Genomic DNA, 13,816 nt, shown 5'->3' with positions numbered 1-13,816 from the left:
CGGTCTGAAAAAGAAGAGGAGCATGAAGCGGCGTTCAAAAACATGAAGAGCCTGAAAAGGTGTGAAAAATTTGAAGAGCTTCAAAAGGTGTGAAAAATATGAGGTGCATAAAATGGTCTGAAAAATAGGAGAAGCATGAAGCGGTGTTGAAAAACATGAACAGCCTGAAAAGGTTTGCAAAATATGAAGAGCTTCAAAAGGTGTGAAAAATATGAGGTGCATAAAACGGTCTGAAAAATAGGAGGAGCATGATGCTTTGTTGAAAAACATGAAGAGCCTGAAAAGGTGGGAAATATATGAAGAGCTTCAAAAGGTGTCAAAAATATGAGGAGCATGAAACGGTCTGAAAAATAGGAGGAGCATGAAGTGGTGTTGAAAAATATGAAGAGCCAGAAAAGGTGTGAAAAATATGAAGAGCTTCAAAAGCTGTGAAATAGATGTGGAGCATGAAACGGTCTGAAAAAGAGGAGGAGCATGAAGCGGTGTTCCAAAACATGAAGAGCCTGAAAAGGTGTGAAATATATGAAGAGCTTCAAAAGGTGTGAAATACATGAGGAGCATGAAACGGTCTGAAAAATAGGAGGAGCATGAAGCGGTGTTGAAAAACATGAAGACCCTGAAAAGGTGTGAAAAATATGAAGAGCTTCTAAAGGTGTGAAAAATATGAGGAGCATGAAGCGGTCTGTAAAATAGGAGGAGCATGAAGCGGTGTTGAGAAACATGGAGAGCCTGAAAAGGTGTGAAAAATATGAAGAGCTTCAAAAGGTGTGAAAAACATGAGGAGCGTGAAACGGTCTGAAAAATAGCAGGAGCATGAAGCGGTGTTGAGAAACATGGAGAGCATGAAAAGGTGTGAAAAATATGAAGAGCTTCAAAAGGTGTGAAAGACATGAGGAGCATAAAACGATCTGAAAAATGGGAGGCGCATGAAACCGTGTTCAAAAACATTAAGAGCCTGAAAAGGTGTGAAAAATATGAAGAGATGCAAGAGGTGTGAAATACATGAGGAGCATGAAACGGTCTGAAAAATAGGAGGAGCATGAAGCGGTGTGGAAAAACATGAAGAGCCCCAAAACGTGTGAAAAATATGAAGAGCTTCAAAAGGTGTGAAAAATATGAAGAGCTTCAAAAGGTGTCAAAAATGAAATAAGCATGAAACGGTCTGAAAAATAGGAGGACCATGAATAGGTGTTCAAAAACATGAAGAGCCTGAACATGTGTGAAACATATGAAGAGCTTCCAAAGGTGTCAAAAATGAAATGAGCATGAAACGGCCTGAAAAATAGGAGGAGCATGAAGCGGTGTTTAAAAACATGAAGAGCCTGAAACGATGTGAAAAATATGAAGAGCTTCAAAAGATGTCAAAAGTATGAGGAGCATGAAACGTTCTGAAAAATAGGAGGAGAATGAAATGGTGTTCAAAAATATGAAGAGCCTGAAAAGGTGTGAAAAATTTAAAGAGCTTCACAAGGTGTCAAATACATGAGGTGCATGAAACGGTATGAAAAATAGGAGGAGCAAGAAGCGGTGTTCAAAAACATCAAGAGTCTGAAAAGGTGTGAAATATATGAAGAGCTTCAAAAGGTGTCAAAATTATGAGCAGCATGAAACGGTCTGAAAAATAGGAGGAGCATGAAGCGATGTTCAAAAACATGAAGAGCCTGAAAAGGTGTGGAAAATTTGAAGAGCTTCAAAAGGTGTGAAATATATGAGGAGCATGAAACGATCTGAAAAATAGGAGGAGCATGAAGCGGTGTTCAAAAACATGAAGAGTTTAAAGGTGTGATATATATGAAGAGCTTCAAAAAGTGTCAAAAATATGAGGAGCATGAAAAGGTCTGAAAAATAGGAGGAGCATGAAGCGGTGTTGAAAAATATGAAGAGCCTCAAAAGGTGTGAAAAATATGAAGAGATTCAAAAGGTGTTAAAAATATGAAGAGCTTCAGAAAGTGCCAAAAATATGATGAGCATGAAATGGTCTGAAAAGAAGGAGGAGCATGAAATGGTGTTGAAAAACATGAAGAGCCTAAAAAGGTGTAAAATATATGAAGAGATTCAAAAGGTGTCAAAAATATGAGGAGCATGAAACGGTTTGGGAAATAGGACGAGCATGAAGTGGTGTTGAAATACATGAAGAGCCTGAAAAGATGTGAAATATATGAAGAGCTTCAAAATGTGTCAACAATATTAGGAGCATGAACCGGTCTGAGAAATAGGAGGATCATGAAGTGGTGCTGAAAAACATGAAGAACCTAAAAAAGTGTGAAATATATGAAGAGCTTCAAAAGGTGTGAAAAATATTAGGACCTTCAAAAGCTGTCAAAAATGAGATGAGCATGAAGCGATCTGAAAAATAGGAGGAGCATGAGGTACCTTTGAAAAACATGAAGAGCCTGAAAAACTGTGAAATATATGAAGAGCTTCAAAAGGTGTGAAAAATATGAATAGCTTCAAAAGGTGACAAAATATGAGGAGAATGAAACGGTCTGAAAAATAGGAGGAGCAGGAAGCGGGGTTTAAAAACATAAAGAGCCTGAAAAGGTGTGAAAAATATGAAGAGCTTGAAAATGTGTCAAACATATGAGTAACCTGAAACGGTCTGAAAAATAAGAGGAGCTTGAAATGGTGTTCAAAAACATGAAGAGCCTGAAAAGGTGTGAAAAATATGAAGAGCTTCAAAAGGTGTGAAATACAATAGGAGCATGAAACGGTCTGAAAAGTAGGAGGAGCATGAAGCAGTGTTGAAAAACATGAAGAGCCTGAAAAGGTGTGACAAATATGAAGAGCTTCAAAATGTGTGAAATACATTAGGAGCAAGAAACGGTCTGTAAAATAGGAGAATCATGAAACGGTGTTGAAATACATGAAGAGCCTGAAAAGGTTTGAAATATATGAAGAGCTTCAAAAGGTGTGAAAAATATGAGGAGCATGAAACGGTCTGAAAAATAGGAGAGGCTGAAACTTTGTGGAAATACATGAAGACCCAAAAAATGTGTGAAAAATATGAAGAGCTTCAAAAGGAGTGAAATTCATGAGGAGCATGAAACGGTCTGAAAATTAGGAAGAGCATGAAGTGGTGTTGAAACACATGAAGAGCCTGAGAAGGTGTGAAAAATATGAAGGGCTTCAAAATGTGTGAAAAATATGAGGAGCATGAAACGGTCTGAAAAATAAGAGGAGCATGAAGTGTTGTTGCAAATCATGAAGAGCCTGAAAAGGTGTGAAAAATATGAAGAGCTTCAAAATGTGTCAAAAATATGAGGAGTATGAAACCGTCTGAAAAATAGGAGCAGCATGAAGCGCTGTTCAAAAACATGAAGAGACTGAAAAGGTGTGAAAAATATGAAGAGCTTCAAATGGTGTGAAATACATGAGGAGTTTGAAACGGTCTGAAAATTGTAGGAGCATGAAGCGTTGTTCAAAAACATGAAGAGCCTGATGTGTGAAAAATATGAAGAGCTTCAAAAGGTGTGAAAAATAGGAGGAGCATGAAGCGTTGTTGAAAAACATGAAGAGCCTGAAAACGTGTGAAATATATGAAGAGCTTCAAAAGGTGTGAAAAATAGGAGGAGCATGAAATGGTGCTCAAAAACATGAAGAGCCTGAAAAGGTGTGAAAAATATGAAGAACTGCAAAAGTTATGAAAAATATGAGGAACATGAAACGGTCTTAAAAATAGGAGGAGCATGAAGTGGTGTTGAAAAACATGAAGAGCCTGAAATGGTGTGAAATATATGAGGAGCTTCAAAAGGTGTCAAAAATAAGAAGAGCATGAAACCGTCTGAAAAATAGAAGAGCATGAAGTGGTGTTGAAAAACATGAAGAGCCTGAAAAGGTGTGATAAATATGAATAGCTACAAAAGGTGTCAAAAATATGAGGAGCATGAAACGGTCTAAAAAATAGGAGGAGCATGACGCGGTGTTCAAAAACATGAAGATCCTGAAATGGTGTGAAAAATATGAAGAGCTTCAAAATGTGTGAAATACATTAGGAGCATGAAACGGTCTGTAAAATAGGAGAAGCATGAAACGGTGTTGAAATACATGAAGAGCATGAAAAGGTGTGAAAAATATGAAGAGCTTCAAAAGGAGTGAAATACATGAGGAGCATGAAACGGTCTGAAAAATACGAGGAGCATGAAGCGGTGTTGAAAAACATGAAGAGCCTGAAAAGGTGTGAAAAATATGAAGAGCTTCAAAAGGTGTGAAAAATATGAGGAGCATGAAACGGTCTGAAAAATAAGAGGAGCATGAAGCCGTGTTGAAAAACATGTAGAGACTGAAAAGGTGTAAAAAATATGAAAAGTTTCAAAAGGTGTCAAAAATATGAGGAGCATGAAACGGTCTGAAAAATAGGAGGAGCATGAAGCGGTGTTGAAAAACATGACGAGCCTGAAAACGTGTGAAAAAATATGAAGAGCTTCAAAAGGTGTGAAGAATATGAAGAGCTTCAAAAGGTGTCAAATATGAGATGAGCATGAAACGGTCTGACAAATAGGACGAGCATGAAGAGGTGTTGAAAAAAAAGAAGAGCCTGAAAAGGTGTGAAATATATGAAGAGCTTCAAAAGGTGTCAAAAATATGAGTAGCATGAAATGGTCTGAAAAATAGGAGGAGCATGAAGCGGTGTTCAAAAACCTGAAGAGCCTGAAAAGCTGTGAAAATTATGAAGAGCTCAAAAGATGTGAAAATTATGAGGAGCATAAAACTATCTGAAAAATAGGAGGTGCATGAAACATTGATCAAAAACATGAAGAGCCTGAAAAGGTGTGAAAAATATGAAGAGCTTCAAAAGGTGTGAAATACATGTTGAGCATGAAACGGGTTGAAAAATAGGAGAAGCATGAAGTGGTGTGTAAAAACATGAAGAGCCTGAAAAGGTGTGAAAAATATGAAGAGCTTCAAAAGGTGTGAAATACATGTTGAGCATGAAACGGGTTGAAAAATAGGAGAAGCATGAAGGGGTGTTGAAAAACATGAAGAGCGTGAAAAGGTGTGAAAAATATGAAGAGCTTCAAAAGATGTGAAAAATATGAAGAGTTTCAAAAGGTGTCAAAAATATGAGGAGCATGAAACTGTCTGAAATATAGGAGGAGCATGAAGCGGTGTTGAAAAACATGAAGAGCGTGAAAAGGTGTGAAAAATATGAAGAGCTTCTAAAGGTGTCAAAAATATGAGGAGCATGAAACGGTCTGAAAAACAGGAAGGAGCAGGAAGCGGTGTTCAAAAACCTGAAGAGCCTGAAAAGGTGTGAAAAATATGAAGAGCTTCAAAAGGTGTCAAAAATATGAGGAGCATGAAAAGGTCTGCAAAAAGGAGGAGCATGAATTAGTGTTGAAAATCTTGAAGAGCCTGAAAAGGTGTGAAAAATATGAAAAGCTTCAAAATCTGTCAAAAATATGAGGAACATGAGACAGTCTGAAAAATGGAGGCGCATGAAGCGGTGTTCAAAAACATGACGAGCCTGAAAACCTGTGAAAAATATGAAGAGCTTCAAAAGGTGTGAAATAGATGAGGCACATGAAACTCTCTGAAAATTAGGAGGAGCAGGAAGCAGTGTTGAAAAACATGAAGAGCCTGAAAAGGTGTGAAAAATATGAAGAGCTTCAAAAGGTGTCAAAAATATAAGGAGCATGAAACGGTATGAAAAATAGGAGGAACATGAAGCGGTGTTGAAAAACATGAAGAGCCTGAAAAGGTGTGAAAAATATGAAGAGCTTCAAAAGGTGTGAAATATATGAAGAGCTTCAAAAGGTGTCAAAAATTAGATGAGCATGAAACGGTCTGAAAAATAGGAGGAGCATGAAGTGGTGTTGAAAAAAATGAAGAGCCTGAAAAGGTGTGAATAATATGAAGAGCCTCAAAAGGTGTCAAAAATATGAGGAGTATGAAAAGGTATGATAAATAGCAGGAGCATGAAGCGGTGTTGAAAAACATGAAGAGTCGAAATCGTGTGAAAAATATGAAGAGTTTCAAAAATGTGACAAATATGAAGAGCTTCAAAAGTTGTGAAAAATATGAAGAGCTTCAAAAGGTGTCAAAAATGAGATGAGCATGAAACGGTCCGAAAAATAGGAGGAGCATGAAGCGGTGTTGAAAATCATGAAGATAAAGAAAAGGTGTGAAAAATATGAAGAGCTTCAAAAGGTGTCAAAATGAGATGAGCATGAAACGTCTGAAAAAGAGGAGGAGCATGAAGTGGTGTTGAAAAACATGAAAAGCCTGAAAATGTGTGAAAAATATGAAGAGCTTCAAAAGGTGTGAAATATATGAGGTGCAAGAAACGGTCTGAAAAACAGGAGGAGCATTAAGCGTTGTTGAAAAACATGAATAGCCGGAAAAGTTGTGAAAAATATGAAGAGCTTCAAAAGGTGTCAAAAATATGAGGAGCATGAAACGTTCTGAAAAAAGGAGGAGCATTAAGCGGTGTTGAAAAACATGAAGAGCCTGAAAACGTGTGAAAATATGAAGAGCTTCAAAAGGTGTGAAAAATATGAACAGCTTCAAAAGGTGTCAAAAATATGAGGAGCATGAAACGGTCTGAAAAAATATAAGAAGCATGAAGCGGTGTTCAAAAACATGAAGAGCCTGAAAAGGTGTGAAAAATATTAAGAGCTTAAAAAGGTGTCAAAAATATGAGGAGCATGAAACGGTCTGAAAAATAGGAGGATTATGAAATGGTGTTCAAAAACATGAAGAGCCTGAAAGGGTGTGAAAAATATGAAAGCCTCAAAACCTGTCAAAAATATGAGGAGCATGAAACCGTCTGAAAAATAGCAGGAGCATGAAGCGGTGTTGAAAAACATAAAGAGTCTGAAAACGCGTTAAAAAATGAAGAGCTTCAAACATATGAAAAATATGAAGAGCTTCAAAATGTGTGAAAAATATGAAGAGCTTCAAAAGGTGTAAAAAGTGAGATGAGCATGAAACGGTCTGAAAAATACGAGGAGCATGAAGCGGTGTTGAAAATCATGAAGAGCCTGAAAAGGCGAGAAAAATATGAACGTCTTCAAAAGATGTGAAATATACGAAGAGCTTCAAAAGGTGTCAAAAAGATGAGGAGCATGAAACGGTCTGAAAAATAGGAGGAACATGAAGCGGTGTTCAAAAACATGAAGAGCCTGAAAAGGTGAGAAAAATATGAAGAGTTTCAAAAGGTGTGAAATACATGAGGAGCATGAAACTTTCTAAAAAATAGGAAGAGCATGAAACGCTGTTCAAAAACATGACAGCCTGAAAAGGTGAGAAAAATAAAAAGAGATTCAAAAGGTGTGAAAAATATGAGGAGCATGATACGGTCGAAAAAATAGGAGGAGCATGAATCGGAGTTCAAAAATATGAAGAGCCTGAAAAGGTGTGAAAAATATGAAGAGCCTTAAAAGGTGTCAAAAATATGAGGAGTATGAAACGGTATGATAAATAGCAGGAGCATGAAGCGGTGTTGAAAAACATGAAGAGTCTGAAATCGTTTGAAAATTATGAAGAGCTTCAAAAATGTTAAAAATATGAAGAGCTTCAAAAGGTGTAAAAAATATGAAGAGCTTCAAAAGGTGTCAGAAATTAGATGAGCATGAAACGGTCTAAAAAATAGGAGGAGCAACAAGTAGTGTTGAGGAAAATGAAGAGCCTGAAAAGGTGTGAAAAATATGAAGAGCTTCAAAAGGTGTGTAATATATGATGAGCATGAAACGCTCTAAAAAATAGGAGGAGCATGAAGCTGTGTTGAAAAACATGAAGAGCCTGTAAAGGAGTGAAATAAATGAAGAGCTTCAAAAGGTGTCAAAAATATGAGGAGCAAGTAACTGTCTGAAAAAATGAGGAGCATGAAGCGGAGTTGAAAAACATGAAGAGCATCAAAAGGTGTCAAAATTATGAAGAGCTTCGAATAGTGTCAAAAATATTATGAGCATGAAACGGTCTGAAAAATAGGAGGAGCATGAAGCGGTGTTGAAAAACATGAAGAGCCTGAAAAGATGTGAAATATATGAAGAGCTTCAAAACGTGTCAAAAATACGAGGAGCATGAAACGGTCTGAAACATAGGAGGAGCATGAAGCGGTGTTGAAATCATGAAGAGCCTGAAAAGGTGTGAAAAATATGAAGAGCTTTAAAAGGAGTCAAAAATATGAGGAGCAAGAAACGGTCTGAAAAATAGGAGGAGCATGAAGCAGTGTTCAAAAACATGAAGTGCTTGAAAAAGTGTGAAATATAAGAAGAGCTTCAAAAGGTGTCAAAAATAGGAGGAGAATGAAACTGTCTGAAAAAAAGGAGGAGCATGAAGCGGTGTTGAAAAAGATGAAGAGCCTGAAAAGATGTGAAAAATATGAAGAGCTTCAAAAGGTGTCAAAAATATGAGGAGCGTGAAACGGTGTGAAATATAGGAGGAGCATGAAGCCGTATTCAACAACATGAAGAGCCTGAAAAGGTGTGAAAACTATGAAGAGCTTCAAAATGTGTCAAAATATGAGGAGCATGTAAGGGTCTGAAAAATAGGAGGAGCATGAAACGGTCTGAAAAATAGGAGGAGCATGAATCGGTGTTGAAAACAGGAAGAGCATGAAAAGGTGTGAAAAATATGAAGACTTCAAAAGGGGTCAAAAATAAGAGGAGCATGAAACGGTCTGAAAAATAGGAGGAGCATGACACGGTGTTGAAAAACATGAAGAGCATGAAAAGGTGTGAAAAATATGAAGAGATTCAAAAGCTGTCAAAAATATGAGGAGCCTGAAACGGTCTGAGAAATATGAGGAGCATGAAGTGGTGTTGAAAAAGATGAAGAGCCTGAAAAGGTGTGAAAAATATGAAGAGCTTCAAAATGAGTCAAATATATGAGGAGCATGAAAAGGTCTGAAAAATAGGAGTAGCATGAAACGGTGTTAAAAAACATGAAGAGACTGAAAAGTTGTGAAAAATATGAAGAGCTTCAAAATGTGACAAAAATATGAGGAGTATGAAATGGTCTGAAAAATAAGAGGAGCAGGAAACGATGTTCAAAAACATGAAGAGCCTGGAAATGTGTGAAAAATATGAAGAGCTTCAAAAGTGTGAAATACATGAAGAGCATGAAACGGTCTAAGAAATAGGAGGAGCATGAAGTGGTGTTCAAAAACATGAAGAGCCTGAAAAGGTATGAAATATATGAAGAGCTTCAAAAGGTGTGAAATACATGAGGAGCACGAAACAGTCTGAAAAAAAAGGAGGAGAATGAAGCGGTGTTCAAAAACATGAACAGTTTTAAAAGGTGTGAAAAATATGAAGAGTTTTAAAAGGTGTCAAAAATATGAGGAGCATGAAACGGTCTGAATAATAGGAGGAGCATGAAGCGGTGTTCAAAAACATGAAGAGCCTGTAAAGGTGTGAAAAATATGAAGAGCTTCAAAAGGTGTCAAAAATACGAGGACCATGAAACGGTCAGAAAAAGAGGAGGAGAATGAAGCAGTGTTAAAAAACATGACGAGCTTGAAAAGGTGTGAAATATAATAAGAGCTTCAAAAGGTGTGAAAAATGGGAGGAGAAGGAAACTTTCTGAAATAAAGGAGGAGCATGAAGCGGTGTTGAAAAACATGAAGAGCCTGAAATGGTGTGAAAAATATGAAGAGCTTCAAAAGGTGTCAAAAATATGAGGAGCATGAAACGGTCTGAAAAATAGGAGGAGCATGAATCGGTGTTCAAAAACATGAAGAGCATTAAAAGGTGTGAAAAATGTGAAGAGCTTCAAAAGACGTCAAAAATATGAGGAGCATGAAACGGTCTGAAAAAAGGAGGGGCATGACGCGGTGTTGAAAAACATGAAGAGCATGAAAAGGTGTCAAAAATATGAGGAGCATGAAATGGTCTGAAAAATAGGAGGAGCAGGTTGCGGTGTTGAAAAACATGAAGAGCTTGAAATGGTGTCAAAAATATGAAGAGCTTCAAAAGGTGTCAAACTATGAGGAGCATGAAACGGTCAGAAAAATAGGAGGAGCATGAAGCGGTGTTGAAAAACATGAAGAGCATGAAAAGGTGTGAAAAATATGAAGAGCTTCAAAAGGTGTCAACAATATGAGGAGCATGAAACGCTCTAAAATATAGGAGGAGCATGAAGCTGTGTTGAAAAACATGAAGAGCCTGTAAAGGAGTGAAATAAATGAAGAGCTTCAAAAGGTGTCAAAAATATGAGGAGCAAGAAACTGTCTGAAAAAAATGAGGAGCATGAAGCGGTGTTGAAAAACATGAAGAGCATCAAAAGGTGTCAAAATTATGAAGAGCTTCGAATAGTGTCAAAAATATTATGAGCATGAAACGGTCTGAAAAATAGGAGGAGCATGAAGCGGTGTTGAAAAACATGAAGAGCCTGAAAAGATGTGAAATATATGAAGAGCTTCAAAACGTGTAAAAAATACGAGGAGCATGAAACGGTGTGAAACATAGGAGGAGCATGAAGCGGTGTTGAAATCATGAAGAGCTTGAAAAGGTGTGAAAAATATGAAGAGCTTCAAAAGGAGTCAAAAATATGAGGAGCAAGAAACGGTCTGAAAAATAGGAGGAGCATGAAGCAGTGTTCAAAAACATGAAGTGCTTGAAAAAGTGTGAAATATATGAAGAGCTTCAAAAGGTGTCAAAAATAGGAGGAGAATGAAACTGTCTGAAAAAAAGGAGGAGCATGAAGCGGTGTTGAAAAAGATGAAGAGCCTGAAAAGATGTGAAAAATATGAAGAGCTTCAAAAGGTGTCAAAAATATGAGGAGCGTGAAACGGACTGAAAAATAGGAGGAGCATGAAACGGTCTGAAAATAGGAGGAGCATGACACGGTGTTGAAAAACATGAAGAGCATGAAAAGGTGTCAAAAATATGAGGAGCATGAAATGGTCTGAAAAATAGGAGGAGCAGGAAGCGGTGTTGAAAAACATGAAGAGAGTGTAAAGGAGTGAAATAAATAAAGAGCTTCAAAAGGTGTCAAAAATATGAGGAGCAAGAAACTGTCTGAAATATAGGAGGAGCATGAAGCGGTGTTGAAAAACATGAAGAGCCTGAAAAGGTGTGAAATATACGAAGAGCTTCAAAAGGTGTCAAAAATATGAGGAGCAAGAAACGGTCTGAAAAATATGAGGAGCATGAAGTGGTGTTGAAAAACATGAAGAGCATCAAAAGGTGTCAAAAATATGCAGAGCTTCCAATGGTGTTAAAAATATTATGAGCATGAAACGGTCTGAAAAATAGGAGGAGCATGAAGCGGTGTTGAAAAACATGAAGAGCTTGTAAGGTGTCAAAAATATGAAGAGCTTCAAAAGGTGTCAAAATTATGAGGAGCATGAAATGTTCTGAAAAATAGGAGGAGCAGGAAGCCGTGTTGAAAAACATGAAGAGTGTGAAAAGATGTGAAAAATATGAAGAGCTTCAAAATGTGTCAAAAATATTAGGAGCAGGAAACGGTCTGAAAAATAGGAGAAGCATGAAACGGTGTTCAAAAAGATGAAGAGCCTGGAAAGGTGTGAAAAATATAAAGAGCTTCAAAAGGTGTGTAATATATGAGGAGCATGAAACGGTCTGAAAAATAGGAGGAGCATGAAGCGGTGTTGAAAAACATGAAGAGCCTGTAAAGGAGTGAAATAAATGACGAGCTTCAAAAGGTGTCAAAAATATGAGGAGCAAGAAACGGTCTGATATATAGGAGGAGCATGAAGCGGTGTTGAAAAACATGAAGAGCCTGAAAACGTGTGAAAAATATGAAGAGCTTCAAAAGGTGTCAAAAATATGAGGAACATGAAACGGTCTGAAAAATAGGAGGAGCATGAAGCAGTGTTCAAAAACATGAAGAGCCTGAAAAGGTGTGAAAAATATGAAGAGTTTCAAAAGGTTTGAAAAACAAGAGGAGCAAGAAACGGTCTGAAAAATAGGAGGAGCATGAAATGCTGTTGAAAAACATGAAGAGCCTGAAAAGGTGTGAAAAAAATGAAGATATTCAAAAGGTGTCAAAAATATGAGGAGCATGAAATGGTCTGAAAAATAGGAGGAGCATGAAATGCTGTTGAAAAACATGAAGAGCCTGAAAAGGTATGAAAAATATGAAGAGCTTCAAAAGGTGTGAAATATATGAAGAGCATGAAACGGTCTGAAAAATAGGAGGAGCATGAAGCTGTGTTCAAAAACATGAGAACTAGAAAAGGTGTGAAAAATATGAAGAGCTTCAAAAGGTGTCAAAAATATGAGGCGCATGAAATGGTCTGAAATATAGGAGGAGCATGAAGCGCTGTTGGAAAACATGAAGAGCCTGAAAAGGTGTGAAAAATATGAAGAGCTTCAAAAGGTGTCAAAACTATGAGGAGCATGAAACGGTCTGAAAAATAGGAGGAGCTTGAAGCGGTTTTGAAAAATATGAAGAGCATGAAAAGTAGTGAAAAATATGAAGAGCTTCAAAAAGTGTCAAATATATGAGGAGCATTAAACGGTCTGAAAAATAGGAGGAGCATGAAGCGGTGTTGAAAAACAAGAAGAGCATGAAAAGGTGTGAAAAATATGAAGAGCTTCAAAAGTTTTGAAAAACATGAGGATCACGAAACGATCTGAAAAATAGGAGGAGCATGAAGCGGTGTTGAAAAACATGAAGAGCTTGAAAAGGTGTCAAAAATATGAAGAGCTTCAAAAGGGGTCAAAATTATGAGGAGCATGAAATGGTCTGAAAAATAGGATGAGCAGGAAGCCGTGTTGAAAAACATGAAGAGCCTGAAAAGGTGTGAAAAATATGAAGAGCTTCAAAAGGTGTCAAAAATATGACGTGCATGAAATGGTCTGAAAAATAGGAGGAGCATAAAGCGCTGTTGAAAAACATGAAGAGCCTGAAAAGGTGTGAAAAATATGAAGAGCCTCAAAAGGTGTCAAAACGATGAGGAGCATGAAACGGTCTGAAAAATAGGAGGAGCTTGAAGCGGTTTTGAAAAACATGAAGAGCATGAAAAGTAGTGAAAAATATGAAGAGCTTCAAAAGGTGTCAAATATATGAGGAGCATGAAACGGTCTGAAAAATAGGAGGAGCATGAAGCGGTGTTGAAAAACATGAAGAGCCTGAAAAGATGTGAAATATATGAAGAGCTTCAAAACTTCTCAAATATGAGGAGCATGAAACGGTCTGAAAAATAGGAGGAGCATGAAGCGTTGTTGAAAAACATGAAGAGTCTGAAAAGGTGTGAAAATTATGAAGAGCTTCAAAAGGTGTGAAAAATATGAGGAGCATGAAACGGTCTAAAAAATAAGAGGAGCATGAAGCAGTGTTGAAAAACATGAAGAGCCTGAAAAGGGGTAAAAAACATGAAGAGCTTCAAAAGGTGTCAAAAATATGAGGAACATGAAACGGTCTGAAAAATAGGAGGAGCATGAAGTGGGGTTGAAAATCATGAAGAGTCTGTAAAGGTGTGTAAAATGTGAAGAGCTTCAAAAGGAGTGAAATACATGATGAGCATGAAACCGTCTGAATTATAGAAGGAGCATGAAGCGGTGTTCATAAACATGAAGAGCATGAAAAGGTGTGAAAAATATGAAGAGCTTCAAAAGCTGTCAAATATGAGATGAGCATGAAACGGTCTGTAAAATAGGAGGAGCAGGAAGTGGTGTTGAAAAACATGAAGAGCCTGAAAAAGTGTAAAATATATGAAGAGCTTCAAAATTTGTGAAAAATATTAGGAGCTTCAAAAGAGGTCAAAAATATGAGGAGCATGAAACGGTCTGAAAAAAAGGAGGAGCATGAAACGGATTTGAAAAACACGAAGGGCCTGAAAAGGTGTGAAAAATATGAAGAGCTTCAAAAGGTGTGAAAAATAGGAGGAGCTTGAAGCGGTGTTCAT

This window comes from Dama dama, chromosome 22 (genome assembly GCF_033118175.1).
Source record: "Dama dama isolate Ldn47 chromosome 22, ASM3311817v1, whole genome shotgun sequence".
In the NCBI taxonomy this organism is placed as follows: domain Eukaryota; kingdom Metazoa; phylum Chordata; class Mammalia; order Artiodactyla; family Cervidae; genus Dama; species Dama dama.
This window is presented reverse-complemented; position numbering follows the sequence as displayed.